The sequence below is a fragment of the Sus scrofa genome, chromosome 2 (genome assembly GCF_054392235.1).
Source record: "Sus scrofa isolate SSC_HxYL_T2T_F1_AM1 chromosome 2, Sscrofa_HxYL_maternal_Yorkshire_Landrace_v2.0, whole genome shotgun sequence".
Classification (NCBI taxonomy): domain Eukaryota; kingdom Metazoa; phylum Chordata; class Mammalia; order Artiodactyla; family Suidae; genus Sus; species Sus scrofa.
In genome coordinates this window covers 160,815,620-160,830,258 of record NC_139384.1, presented here as the reverse complement: position 1 = coordinate 160,830,258, position 14,639 = coordinate 160,815,620, and the positions used below count along the sequence as shown (strand labels likewise).

The window sequence follows — 14,639 nt, the reverse complement described above, 5'->3', positions numbered from 1 at the left end:
GGGAGGGCAAATAAAAAGATGGTACAAACCCACTTTGTGAACCAAAAATAGCTCTAAACATGGGAGCCATTATTATTTTCCAAGTTCCTCTTTGTTCCTGCCCACTTTTCCAATTTGGAAAGGTCAGTTTAAATTCTAAAGCAGACAACCCACAATTTACAAGCGGATCCACTTCCAAAAGTTCACGGTTTGAATTCTGAAGCACTTGGAAACAAGGCCATAAATTGTAGTCAAGTTCTGAGGCCGGCCCATTAGTGCTTTAAAAGACCTAATATTCCCTTTGAAATAGCGTTTTAAGATAAATGGTGCGTAAGTACTGCAAGAGCAGATGGAGGTTTCGGTCGGTTTTTAGGACTTTCAGAAGCTTGGAAAGTCTTTGGAGGTTTCTCAGAGAGTCGGAACATAAAATCAGAGGAGCTAAGGGAAATGCGTATGTACTACGGAGTAACTGATGGAATGGAATCAACTGCGCTGTGGTCCGGGAGAGACGTAAAACCGTGGAACGCAGTCTTCGCTCGGTTCCAAGGTTGACAGCAGGAAGTTGCGGCGAAGGCGCCCAGGTGCTCTGGTTTAATCACCACCCACAACGTCCACAAGGTGGCACTGTTGACTACAGTTACCGCGGCTTGGTTGCCGTTGGGCACCCGAACACGATGATTGGGGCGGCCGTTTGGGGGTCTGGAGAAAGGAATAACCGTATTTTTCCTGCACTTCCCCTTTGATTAAGTCTGTCGTCCCCGTAAGAACGACACCCACTTTTCGTCAGTTCTCGTAGGAGCGTGTTGGTTGCACCCTGTGCCCATTCCCGCTGGGGACCGCATGGTGAGTCGGAATGATCTCCGGCCTCAAGGAATTCAGCATCCAGGAGAGGAGACAGATACGTACACAATAGTTCAATCGAGAGTTATTACATGAGGAGTTCCCACTGTGGCTCAGCGGGTTAGGAAACGCACATCGTGTCTGTGAGGATGGGTGTTCGATCCCTGGCCTCGCTCAGTGGGTGAAGCATCTGCTGTGGCTCGGATCCCGCGTGGCTGTGGCTGTGGCGTCGGCCGGCAGCTGCCGCTCCGATTCGGCCCCTGGCCGGGAAACTTCCATATGCCCCAAGTGCAGCCTTAAAAGAAAAAAAGATATTGCATGAAAAGTACCAGAGGAGAGATGACGTGCCCTTGGACGTCATTACCACCAAGAGGACTCTCTCTCTGACCCTGGGGGGGGCGGGAGTGGGTGGCAGGCGTGTGGCTGGGCCTGCAGTGAGGCGCCGACACCACAGGCCGAGGTGGTGGTCCTGGGACGAGGGAGGGTGGAGGCTGGGGTGGGGCGCCCGGCCGCCTCCTCCCTCCGCACGTCCGCTCTCCGGGAAGGACTCGAGGCCGCTGCCCTGTATGTGCCGCTGCCTGCGGTGCCGCTGAGTCCTGCAGGTCTGCCGGGTGCCTGGCTGACGAGGTCCGCGTGGGGAGACCCAGCTCTGCAAGAGACGGCGGCTTTGGTCCCCGTGAAACACTCCCAGGAAAAAGCTTTCAGCTCCCACGTGCTCCCAGTCCCGAGAAAACAAATGACACCCCCAGGCTCATTCGTAGCTTGTCAGGCGGAACTGGGGCGCCCTGGGGAAGAACAGTTGGGCCCTAAATGGTTTTTGTCCCAGCGAGAGAAAGATGCTTGAGCTTTCCGGCCTTCAGGTCTGTTTCCGTCTTGGCCGCCGGATTCCACAGCTCCAGTCGGATCCCCATAGAGGGTTTGATGGCTGCCCTTTGCCCTCAGTCTAGAGTCCAAATCCCTTGCTCCCTGAGCCCCCGGCCGCCGTTCCTCAGAGCAGACAAATAGCCATCTGAGGGGACCCTGGAAGCGTAGGGAAAGCCCTCCAGTGGGGTTCAAATCTGGGTTCCGACTCCGGCACCGCGTGACTCTCAGTTCTCCCCTGGGTCATCCTTCTCTGCTCAGCTGGCCCCGGCCCCAGGACCGGCAGCTTGGGGGAGGCAGGCCCAGCAGCTCGGGGGAGGCAGGCCCAGCAGCTCGGGGGAGGCAGGACCGGCAGCTCGGGGCAGGCAGGCCCGGCAGCTCGGGGGAGGCAGGACCGGCAGCTCGGGGCAGGCAGGACCGGCAGCTCGGGGCAGGCAGGACCGGCAGCTCGGGGCAGGCAGGACCGGCAGCTCGGGGCAGGCAGGCCCGGCAGCTCGGGGCAGGCAGGAGCTGCATCCTCCGCACGAGCAGATCCCTTGGGCCCAGGACCGTTGCCGGCATCCCGGAGGCGGTAGGGAGGGTGGGGAGAGAGTGAGTGACGGTCAGAGTCAGGGACCTGGACCTGCGAGGCTTCTGTTACCACAGGTGCCCTGAGGGAAGGTCCCCTTTATCCTCTGGGATGGCCTGCTGCTTTCTGCGCAGAGGAACAGGAGCCTGCAGTGCAGGCCTGGGAGTCATGAATGCCTCTGTAGCTCCCAGCCCGCTGCCTGCTGCTGCCCAGGGCCCTGCCCCCCAGAGCCTGGGTGCAGGGTCAGCCCCAGAGCCCCTTGCGTGAGTGTCTGCCCATGCTGGTGGCTGGATGAAAAGCTCTCTTGTTCCACTCAGCACCACGTCCCCATTAGAGCCTCTCTGCTGGGACGTGGCACAGGCCCGCTGGTCCACCCTGGGCCCGGGAGGCAGATAGAAATCTGAGTGGCAGCTGCTGGGAGAAGGAGAGTTTCACGGATGGATGAAAACCCTACTCCTGTTGCATTTGTAGGTTTTGTTTTCAGGCCCCTGGGCTCCTACCTGCAAGCAGGCTGCAGGCTCAGCCTCCGCTGTCACAGAGCCCAGGGCACTGTTGTGGGCGGAGGAAAAGGAGCTTTTGTTCTTAGGCCCCAGTGCTGCACGCCCCTCCCCTCTGGTCCTTCCTCGAGAAAAGGGCCCCCTTGGCTCCTATGTGACACTCACAGGCTGAAGTGGCCACAGCGGGACAGGGGAGGAGGGTGTGTGAGCTGCCCAGCTGGCAAGGCAGAGCACCCTTATTCCATCTGAACAGCTGGCAGCCGGCAACTCAGCATGGTGCCAGTGGGAACATGGGCCTGGAGTGGCCAGATTTTGAGACTTTTCAGGAGAACCCAGGAATCCAGATTTCAACTTATGATTTTAAAATGGTGATAACTAACCCAACTGTTTTAACACATTGCAAGGCAAACCCGAATACCCCTGTGGGCTGAAACTGGCATGCAGGCTGCCCCTGTGGACCCCTGAGAAAAACTGGGCCCGTGAAGACTTCCGGAGGGCCCGTCCAGCCGGGTGCCTCTCTGTGGGGGCAGAGGCCCTGCGGCACAGACCCCCTCCCTTTGGGAAGGCCGAGCTGCGGGACCCCTCTTCGCCTCCAGGCTGCAGCTTGATGCTAGGTGCAGAGGTCCAAAGCGAATTTTTTAAACCTGGAATTAGAAAAACTTCAGAGCCAGGAGAATCCGGAGAGATGAGCCAGTCTGGAAGCTTCACCTGTTAGATGAGGAAACTGCAGCCCAGAGGGGGGGAAGAAGTCTTGCCTGAAATCACACAAGATCTTAGAGGCAGAACCAGGGGTGGTGGCGAGGGCTCTCGTGATGTCTGGCGCTTAAGGTCGGGTTCTGCCACATACGGGTGACACCCTGAATGAATTCCTCATCAAGGGCTCAGTTTCCTTATCTGTAAAACAAAGAAGACCGTGTTCCCCAGAGATGGGGTGAGATGCCTCAAGGGCTTAGTGCAGAAGTGGGAGCCACTCTCGTCAGCCTGGCTTTCTTGGAAGACAGGGCGGGTGCTTGGGCACACGCTGATCTCAGCTCCCTTCCAGGCGGCCCCCGGTGGGAGTTCTGTGTAAATCAACCCCCGGAAATGTGAGTGATTCTGCGGTTTCCTCCCTCGCTTCAGAACAGCGGATCCCCTGGGACACGAGCGCTGGGGGGCCTCCAGCTCCTGTTACCGCCGCGTCTGAGAAAGGCTGGCGTCTTGTAGGTACAGCTTTCAAAGTTAAATAGAGCCGTGATTTGGCCAGAAGGACAAATTGCCTGGTTCACTTTCTCCTGATCCAGGTGGACAAGACCCTGTGTGTCAGGCTGTCACAGTTCCTCGGTGTGGCAGTCCAGTCTTGACCCACAAGAGAGCTGCGGGAGCGAGCAGGCCTTGGGTCCAGGCCCTGCAAGCACCCGTCGTGCTGATCCAGGCACGCTCTGGCCCCTTCCTCCCGGCTCCCTAGGCTCCCGGCGAGTCCCTGGGGCAGCTGCCTGAGCAGGTTACGCAAGACCGCGGGTCTCGCACAGACAGCAAAGTGGTCAGTATGGCTTCACCGTGAGAGCCAGTGGGTTTGTCATGACTCCGTGGGTGGCACGTGCCACAACCACAACTCGAACCAGCTTAAGCCGCAAAGGGAATTACTAGCTCAGAGGGTAGCTGGAGATTTGGAGGAGGAGCTGGGTTTAAGGCAGGCTCAGATCCAGGAACACAAGCAGAGTGCTTCCTGCTTGGTTCTCCACCCCCCCCCCCAATTTGGTCTTCGTCATCAGACGGAGTCTCGTCATTTGTGGCCCAGAAAAAGCCACAAGACTGCAGGCCTGCACACCTTGACCGGCTGAAATTCCAGGTCAGAAAGACCTGCCTCTCTTCCTGTCGTTCCTGCACCCACCCTGGCGGTTGGGGGGGCACCGACCTTCGGCCCCCCCACCAGTCTTTATCGCTCATGAAATGAGTGCTGTTATCGCTCCTAGTTTGCAGTCTGAGTGTCTGCGGTGTCTTAGCTTGCTAGGCTTGTCGTGACAGTAGCACAGACCGGGTGGCTTAACAGTGGACAGCTCCTTTCTCCTGCTTCTGGAGGCTGGACCTCTACAGGCCAGGCGTCAGCAGGACTGGTTTCCTCTCTTTGGATCGGGGGCCTCCTTGGCCTGCAGGTGGTGGCCCTCCTGCTCCCCGGTCCCCTAGCCTTTCCTCTGGGCACACGCACCCCTGCAGGTCTCGTGTCATCAGGACACCAGCCAGACTGGCACAGGGCCTGTGCTCACCTCCTCGTTTCTGCTTGTCACCTCTCGCAAGGCCCCGTCTGCGAACCCAGCCTCGTTCTGAGGGCCTAGGGGTTAGAGCTTCAACATGACTTTTGAGGGGGTGCATTTCAGCCTCTTACCCCCCTAGTTAGTGGTGAGGCTGAGATTTGTGCCCAGGGAGGCCGAGTCTAGCCTGCGGCTGCCATGTCCCTGCCACGGCTCGGGCTGGGCCCCGTGTAGGCCGAATCCTTACAACCCCGAGCAGCCGGGGAGGGACGGTAGCCACTGAGGATCTCAGCAAATGGGAAACCGCCGGCCAGGACGTCCGAGGAACAGCGGCCAGTTGTGGGGTCCTGGCTCCCTGCAGCGCACTGGGGCCACGGCCCTGGCGGCCGCTCGGGGTACCTGTGAGTTCTGGTCTCGGAAGCAGCTTCGGATGGTCTTCCCAAAGCCCAGTCGTCATGCGGGAGCCGAGGGCTGCTCAGCTCCCCCTTCTGCCAAAGAGAACAGTCCTTCCCAGGGTGTGCAACGCGGACCCGTCTGAATGAGTCAGTTACGTTTAGCGGCTCCTGGGCCCTGGCTTCGCAGAGTGATGCGTCAGTGAGTTCACGCCGGAAAGTGGCCCTTGCCCCACGCTCCCTGACGTTGCTGAGGACGGAAGTCAGGGACGGGCCGACTGAGCGCAAAAGGTCACAAGGACAGCACGAGGGAAACAGCAGCGGGAAGGTGGGGTTTGAGGGCCTGAAGTGTGGGAAACGCTGGGTGGTTCCCCCCGGAGGAGACTCTTGGTTATGGCCATAGGCGTCCGCTTCCCCCTTTCGTGTGTACACGCCGGCCTCGCCTGCCCCAAGGACTCACCGTGGGGGTGACTGCAGGCCTTTGGTTTCTTCGTCTGTGTCCCTGTGCCAGCCACACTGGAGCCCAGGTAGAGAGGCAAGTGGGTGCTTGGGGGACAGCCAGAGGCCAGCCCTTGTCATCATGGCTTCGGGTTGGTGTTTATTTAGAGTCTTGCTCGAGGGCTTCTGACGGCGGCTCCCAGCCCTGTATGTAAAAGCAGGTGTTTATCACTGTTTAGTCAAGGTTTTAGCACCTCCACGTCTGACGCGGGATGAAGCCTTTAAAACTGAATTACACACGGGGCATAACAGAGTTGGCATAAATCTGTAAACTCAATTCACCATTGCTGTGAATTTTAGTACTGCTTGGTGGCCCTTGCATTTCAAGCCCTTCTGCTCCGTGTTTGGCTCTGTTCAGTGGCGGCTGCAGCTGCTGACACCTTCCACAGCCGGCTCCTCAGTGTCTGGGCCAGGTGCCTGGAGGACAAGTGGCTCTGGGTGCAGGAGAGCTGGCTGCTTGCCCTAATCGGCTCAGATGCTCGTCGGGCCTGTTTCTGTGGCTGCAAAACGTAGCCCTTGTGGCGGTGCGGGCTCCTCCGTGATCCTGCGGCCCCCAGGTGGTGTCCCTCCCTCGCTCCCTCCCTTCTTTCTCCCTTTCCTCCTCCTCCTCTCTCTCCTTCCTGTTGGCTGCACCTGTGGCACATGCAAGTTCCTGGGCTAAGGATCAAACCTGAGCCACAGCGGTGACCCAAGCCGCTGCAGTGACGGTGGCGCCTCCTTAGCCTCTGCGCCACAAGAGCCCGCTGTCTTCTGCTTTAGTGACGTCAGGTGGCCTCCCCTCCAGGGTCCAGAGAGGTCTTGTGCACAGAGAAAGGGCTCCTTTTTAGGACTCCAGAAAGTCGGACCCAAAATATTGCTGTGTCGTCCAAACAAGGAAGACGGTTGAGGGCAGCCGCTCCCGAACTTCACCGTGGGTGTCTGTCCCGAGGGGCCGTGTTGAAACACGGGTTTGGACTGAGTGGGCTGGGAGCCAGGGCCGAGGTCCTGCCTTCCTGACAAGCTCCCTGTGACGCCGGTGCTGCTCGTTGGGACCCCACTTTGAGCAGCGGGACTTAGAGCAGCTTCCCTGCTTCTGGCAGCTGAACCCCTGCCCCCAGTGCCAGCCAGGTGGTCTCTGCAAAGCCTGCCCGAATGCCAGGTGTCCTTCCCGTCCCTGCCCGCCCAGCCCTTGCCTGCCTTCCTGCCGCCTCTGACCTCACTCTCCCCTTCGTGTGCTTCACTCCGGTGTGGTTCAGTTCCTCAAACACACGGCTTTCACCCACCCCGAGCCTTGGCCTGCGCTGTCCTCTGCGCCTGGAGCGCTCCTGCCGCACTGTGCCCTTGCGCGTCGGTGCCCGCAGCTGTAGGGGTGGGAAGTGGGTTCCCTCGGCCGCTGCTGCTCTGGGGCCCGTGTGTGTCTCTGCAGCCGTTCACTTTGTGGGCCTTCTCTTCTCCTGTTCACTTCTTCACAGTCTGTTCCTGCCTCAAGACCAGAGTTGCATGACCGCTCAGCCCTGCCTTGCACACCGTTGCACCCTCTGTGCTCCCGCTTCAGTAAACATCTGGTGGGCATGCGTGTGGCCAGGGAGCAAGGGGACAGTCCTTCCTTTTTTTTTTTTTTTTTTTTTTTTTTTTGTCTTTAGGGCCGCACTCAAAGCACATGGAGGTTCTCAGGCTAGGGTTGAATCGGAGCTGTAGCTGCTGGCCTACGCCACAGCCACAGCAGTTCCGGATCCAAGCCGAATCTGTGACCTGCACCACAGCTCACAGCAACGCCGGATCCTTAACTTACTGATCAAGGCCAGGGATTGAACCCACGTCCTCATGGGTACCAGTCAGATTTGTTAACCACTCAGCCACGACGGGAACTCTGAGGAGCATTCCTGAGTGTCCTGTTTCACATCTGAGCCACCTGTCTCGAGGGGCTGTAGGGAGGGTGCTATTTAGAAGACCATAGACGAGAGGTCAGGCAAGGAGCTCCTTTTAGGCCACGTCTCATCATCAGAGATGTCAAAATGTGAAAGTATCTATCTTAAAATGGATGAAATACAGTAAGCCTAGCTTTTCTTCAACAGTTATGTCAAATTAGTTGATGCAGCATTAGATTAAACAAAGGTACCGCAGGGCTTCCTAGGACTTCCGGCAACATGCATCGTGCTTTGCGGAGGGAGGGACAGTGGCCGTGGCCAAGACCCTGTGACTCACTTTGCCGGAGGCCCGTCTGTCTACCTCCTCTCTCTTTGCCAGCAGTTGCCTGCCCCCCACTGGCAAGGCTGAAAATGCCACTTACTCCGTTTTACTCAGTAGCTTGGCCCTGTTGCCTAGTTCTGCCAGCAGAACCTGCGGAGGAGCCTGTGGGGGCCTTCTGGGGAGGGTTTTCTCGTGAAGAGAGGCACACAAAGGGAAACTTCTTTCCTGCTTCTCGATGTGACTGTGTGAGGACACGAAGCCTGGGGCTACAGCAGCCGCTGTAAATGTGAGGAGTCAGCCCGGGCGTGGTGGCATGGAGCCACGCGAAGAACCTGGGCGAGGAGGGGGGAGGGAGAGCTGCAGGGAACCCTAACCCAGGGCTGCAGCAGCCCTGCCTCTCGGACCCCTGGTTGTGCAAGACAAATGTGTTTTCGGCGTAGAAGCCACTTGTGAGAAGGCGCGCTGTATTGCACTGGAAGCATCCTGACTGAGAGCAGTGGCTCCGCGGCCTTTCCAGCCAGACGGATGGACTTGGCTCCACGGTCATGGGGCGCCCTCCTCTGCGAGACAGAGGCAAGAACAGTGGCTCCCTCTTGGGTTGTTACAGAAGCTTGAGTGAGATGATGCGTGCACAGACCTCCGCGTAGAACTTGGCATATTGCTGGGGCGTTATGGTGAGGAACTGTTATTATTACTGTTGTTGTTTTAAGTATAGTTAATTTCCAATGTTGTGTTAGTTTCAGGTATACAGCAAACGGATTCAGTTACGTATGTTATTTTTATTCCGGTGATTTGTCATCATAGATTATTACAAGATAGTGAATATTGTACACACACACACACACACACACACTCTTCAGGTTCTTTTCCATCTAGCTTTGTTACAGGGTGTTGACTGTGTGCGTGGCAGGAGGATCTTGCTGAGCTCCTCTGTATATGTGGTCGTTTGTATCTGCTAGTCCCCGACTCCCAATTATCCCTCCCCCACCTCTTTCCCCTTTGGTAAACCTCCCTTTGTTTTCTACGTCTTTGAAACTGTTTCTGTTTTGTAAGTCCCTTCAATTGTATCCCATTTTGGATGCCACATGTGAGTGATAACACATATTTGTCTTCCTCTGTCTGATTTACTTCACTTACTAGGATGTCTCTAGGTTCACCCATGCTGCTGCAGGTGGGCAATGTTTCCTTCTTTTTTATGGCTGAGTAATATTCCAGTGTTTATATGTAACACATTTCCCTTATCCATTCCTCTGTGGATAGGTATTTAAGTTGCTTCCATGTCTTGGGTATCGCACACAGTGCCGCAGGGAACACTGGGGTGCACGTATCTTTTTGAATCATGCTAGTCTCCGGATATGCGCTCAGGAATGGGCTCATGCGGGGCTTCTGTCTTTATTCCGTTAAGGAACCTCCGTGCTGTCTTCCATGGTGGTTGTACCAGTTTCCATTAGAAGCGCTGCCTCTTCTCCGCACCCTCCCCAGCACTTGCTATGGACAGGCTTCTTGATGCTGCTCATTCTGACCTTTGTGAGGTGCTAGCTCATACTGGTTTGGATTTGCATTTTCCTAGTTATTAGCAGTATTGAGCATCTTTTTGTGTACTTTTGGCCATCTGTATCTGTATGTCTTCTTTGCAGAAATGTCTATTTAGATCTTCTGCCCATTTTTCGAGTTATCTGTTTTTGTGATATTGAGCTGCATGAATTGTTTATGTATTTTGTGTATTAATTCCTTGCTGGTCGCTTCATTTGCAAATATTTTCCCCCATGCATTGGCTATGTTTCCATTTTATTCACAGTTTCCTTTGCTGTGCAAAAACTCAAGTTTAATTAGGGCCCGTTTGTTTATTTTTACATTTAATTTATTTATTTTTCTTTTTTTTTTTTTGCTGCACTGCAGCACATGTAGTTCCTGGGCCAGGGATCAGATCAGAGCCACAGCTGCAACCTATGCTACACCTGTGGCAACTCCAGATCCTTCTAACCCACTCTGCTGGGCAGGGGACCAAATCTGTGTCCTGGAGCTGCAGAAATGCTGCTGAGCCCAGTGTGTCACAGTGGGAACTCCCCCATTTGTTTATTTATTTTTTATTTTCCTTATTCTAGGACATGGATCTAAAAAAGATACTGCTGCTATTTATGTCAAAGAGCATTCTGCCTATGTTTTCTGCTAAGAGTTTCATAGTATTCGGTCTTAGATTTAGGTCTTTAATCCATTCTGAGTTTATTCCTGTGTATGGTGTTAGAGAGTGTTCTAATTTCATTCTTTTACATGTAGCTGTCCAGTTTTCTCAGCACCACTTATTGAAGAGACAGTCTTTGCTCCGTGTACTATTGCCTCCTGTGCTGTAGAGAAATTGACTGTAGGTGGGCGGGTTTATCTCTGGGCTTTCTGTCCTGTTCCGTTGATCTACATTTCTGATTTGGTGCCAGTACCATCATGTTTTGATGACTGTAGCTTTGTAGTATAGTCTGAGGTCAAGGAGCCCAATTCCTCCAGCTCCTATTTGTAGGCTTTATGATGATAGCTGTTCTGACCTCTGTAAGGTGATACTTCATTGTGGTTTCAATTTGCAGTTTTCTAGTAATTAGCCTCTTTTCACATGCCTGTTGGTCATTGGTATGTTTTCTTTAGAGAATTGTCCATTTAGGTTTTATGCTTGTTTTTTGATTAGGTTGTTTTATTGATACTGAGGTGTATGTATATTTTTGGAAATAAACCTCTTCTTGGTCACATCCTTTGCAAAGTTCTCCCATTCTGTAGGTTGTCTTTTTGTTTTGTGCAAAGCCTTTTAGTTCCAAGTTGTTTATTTTTGCAGTTGATTCTTCTGCCTTGGGAGAGCGATGTAAGAAAATATTGCTGGGAGTTCCCGTCGTGGCGCAGTGGTTAACGAATCCGACTAGGAACCATGAGGTTGCGGGTTCGGTCCCTGCCCTTGCTCAGTGGGTTAAGGATCCGGCGTTGCCGTGAGCTGTGGTGTAGGTTGCAGACGCGGCTCGGATCCCGAGTTGCTGTGGCTCTGGCGTAGGCGGGTGGCTACAGCTCCGATTCAACCCCTAGCCTGGGAACCTCCATATGCCGCGGAAGCGGCCCAAGAGACAGCAACAACAACAACAAAAGACTAAAAGACAAAAAGAGACCAAAAAAAAAGAAAATATTGCTATGGTTTATATCAGGACTGTTTTGCCTATGTTCTCTTCTAGGATTTTCATGGTATCTTGTCTTATATTTAGGTTTTTATTTATTTATTTATTTATTTTTGTCTTTTTGCCATTTTCTTGGGCCACTCCCACGGCATATGGAGGTTCCCAGGCCAGGGGTCTAATCAGGGAGTTCCTGTTACAGCACAGTGGAAACGAATCCAACTAGTATCCATGAGGATGCGGGTTCAGTCCCTGGCCTTGCTCAGTGGGTTGGGGATCCAGTGTTGCCATGAGCTGTGGTGCAGGTCACAGACGCGGTTTGGATCCCTCGTTGCTGTGGCTGTGGCGTAGGCCAGCGGCTGTAGCTCTGATTCAGCCCCTAGCCTGGGAACTTCCATATGCTGTGGGTGTGGCCCTAAAAAGCAATAATAATAATACAAAATACTAACCATACCAGGTGTTGGTGAGGACAGGTGTTGTTTTTATTTTCATTCCTCTAGTCTTTTTTAGCTATAGCTATTTTACAGTGTGCATGAGGGCATTGTTTAAGATTTAATTTGCATTTTTCCTAAGAACAAATGATAAACATTTTTTGTGGGCTTATTTACCATTCCTGTGTCTTTTTGGTGAAGTATTTAGTCACATCTTCTGCCCATTTTTATTGGGCCATTTGTCTTACTGTTGAATTTCACGAATTCTTTATAGAATCTAGATATAAATCATCTGTCAGACTGAATGCTTTGCAAATATTTTGTCTGCAGCTTGCCTTTTCGTTTTCTATGTTATTGAGAATACAAAGATTTTTTTTATGGTTGATTTACAATGTTTTATCAATTTCTGCTGTACAGCAAAGTGACCCAGTCATATGTTTTTATACATTCTTTTTCTCCCATGATCCTCCTTGACGTTCAAGTCACACGTGACTAGGTAGCGTTTCCTGTGCTACACAGCAGGTCCCCGTCGGCCAGTCATTCCTTATACCACAGTGTGCATATGCCGGTCCCGAGGGCCCAGACCATCCCTCCCCTGCTTGTCCCCTTTGGTGACCATAAATTTGTTTTCAAAGTCTGTGAGTCTGTTTCTCTTTTGCAAATAAGTTCATTTGTATCCTTTTTTAAGATTCCACATAAAAGTGATACCACATGATGTTTGTCTTTCACTGTCTGGCTGACTTCACTTAGGATGGTCATCTCTTGCTCCATCAGTGTCGCTGCAAATGCCATTACTTCTTTCCTTTTCATGGCCGAGTAATACTCTATTGTGTATATGTACCACGTCTTCTTTCTCCATTCCTTCGTTGATGGACATTTAAGTCGTAGGTGTCTCAGATAGTGTAAACAGAGCAGCAGTGAACATTGGGGTGCACCTATCTTTCTGTTTTTGTCTTCTTTTTTTTTTAGGGCTGTAGGCACAGCACATGGAGGTTCCCAGGCTTGGGGTCGAACTGGAGCTGTAGCTGCCAGCCTACACCACAGCCAGAGCAACGCCGATTTGAGCCACGTCTGTGACCTACACCACAGTTTACAGCAACACCGGATCCTTCACCCACTGAGTGAGGCCAGGGATTGAGCTCACGTCCTCATGGGTATTAGTTGGATTCATTTCCACTGCGCCACGATGGTAACTCCCTAGATCTGCCCATTTTTTGATTGGGTTGTTTGTTTTTTTGAGATTGAGCTGCATGAGTTGTATGTTTTGGGTATTAATCCCTTGTTGGTTGCTTCATTTGCAAATATCTTCAATTCTGTGGGTTGTGGTTTTGTTGTGTAAAATCTTTTAAGTTTAACAAACATTTGTTTGTTTTTATTTTCATTCCTCTAGGAGATGGGTCCTAAATAGAAATTGCTGCAGTTTATGTCAGAGAGTGTCCTACGTTTTCCTCTATGAGTTTTATGGTATCTGGCCTTATATTTAGGTCTTTAATTCATTTTGAGTTTATTTTTGTGTATGGTGTTAGAGAGTGTTCTAATTTCATTCTTTTACACGTAGCTGTCCAGTTTTCCCAGCACCAGTTATTGGAGAGACTTTCTTTTCTCCGCTGTGTGTTACTGCCTTCTTTGTCATAGATTAATTTTATTTCTGGACTTCTTATCCTGTTCAATTGATCTATATTTCTGTTTTGTGCCAGTACCATACTATTTTAATGACAAGTCAGGGAGCCTGATTTGTCCAGCTCCATTTTTCTTTCAGGATTGCTTTGGCCAGTTGGAGTCTTTTGTGTTGCCATACAAATTTCAAAATTTTTTGTTCTAGTTCTATGAAAAATGGTAGTTTGATGGAGATTGTATTGAATCTGTAGTTTGCCTTGGGTCGTATACTCATTTCGACAACACCAATTCTTCCAGTTCAGCAGCATGGTATACCTTTCCAACTGTTTGTGTTATCTTTGATTTCTTCCATCAGCATCTTGTAGTTTTTAGAATACAGGTCTTTTGTCTCCTTAGATAGGTTTATGTGTTGGTATTTTATTCTTTTGGATGTGATGGTAAATGGGATTGTTTCCCTAATTTATTCCTCATTTTGTTGTGAGTATTTAGAAATGCAATTGAATTCTGTGTATTAATTTTATATTCCGTAACTTTACTGAATTCATTGATGAGCTCTAATACTAATAGTTTTCTGGTAGCATCTTAAGGATTTTATATGCATAGTATCATGTCATCTGCAATGATTTACCTCCTCTTTTCCAATTTGGAGTTCTTTTATTTCTTTTTCTTCTCTGATTGCTGTGGCTAGGACTTCTAAACTATGGTGAATAAAAATGGTCAGAATGGACATCCTTGTCTTGTTCCTGATCTTAGTGGAAATTCTTTACCTTTTCACTATTCAGAATGATGTTAGCTGTGGGTCTGTCATATATGGCCTTTATTATGTTGAGGTAGAGTCCTGCTATGCCCACTTTCTGGAGCATTTTTATCATAAGTGAGTACTGGATTTTGTCAAAAGCTTTTTTTATATCTATTGAAATGATCATATGGTGTTTATTCTTCAATTTATTAGTGTGGTGTGTCACACTGATTGATTTGCAGATATGGAAAAATTCTTGCTCCCAGCGATAAATCCCACTTGAGCATGGCGTATGATCCTTTTAATGTATCGTTGCAGTCAGTTTGCTCGTATTTTGTTGAAGATTTTTGTGTTTATGTTCATCAGTGACACTGGTCTGTATTATTATTATTTTTTTTTGTCTTTTTTTTTTTTTTGTCTTTTTGCTATTTCTTGGGCCGCTCCTGCGGCATATGGAGATTCCCAGGCTAGGGGTTGAATCGGAGCTGTAGCCGCCAGCCTACGCCAGAGCCACAGCAACAGGGGATCCGAGCCGCATCTGCAACCTACACCACAGCTCACGGCAACGCTGGATCCTTAACCCACTGAGCAAGGGCAGGGACCGAACCCGCAACCTCATGGTTCCTAGTCGGATTCGTTAACCACTGCACCACGACGGGAACTCCTTTTTTTTTTTT

At 51.4% G+C, this 14,639-nt stretch overlaps 1 protein-coding gene across 6 annotated transcripts in view; it reads left to right on the top strand.

The window, feature by feature from the left end:
• The window catches only part of LOC106509605 (uncharacterized), a 126,443-nt gene that overhangs the window by 73,847 nt on the left and 37,957 nt on the right, over positions 1-14,639 (top strand). The gene's annotated exons all lie outside the window — the stretch shown is intronic.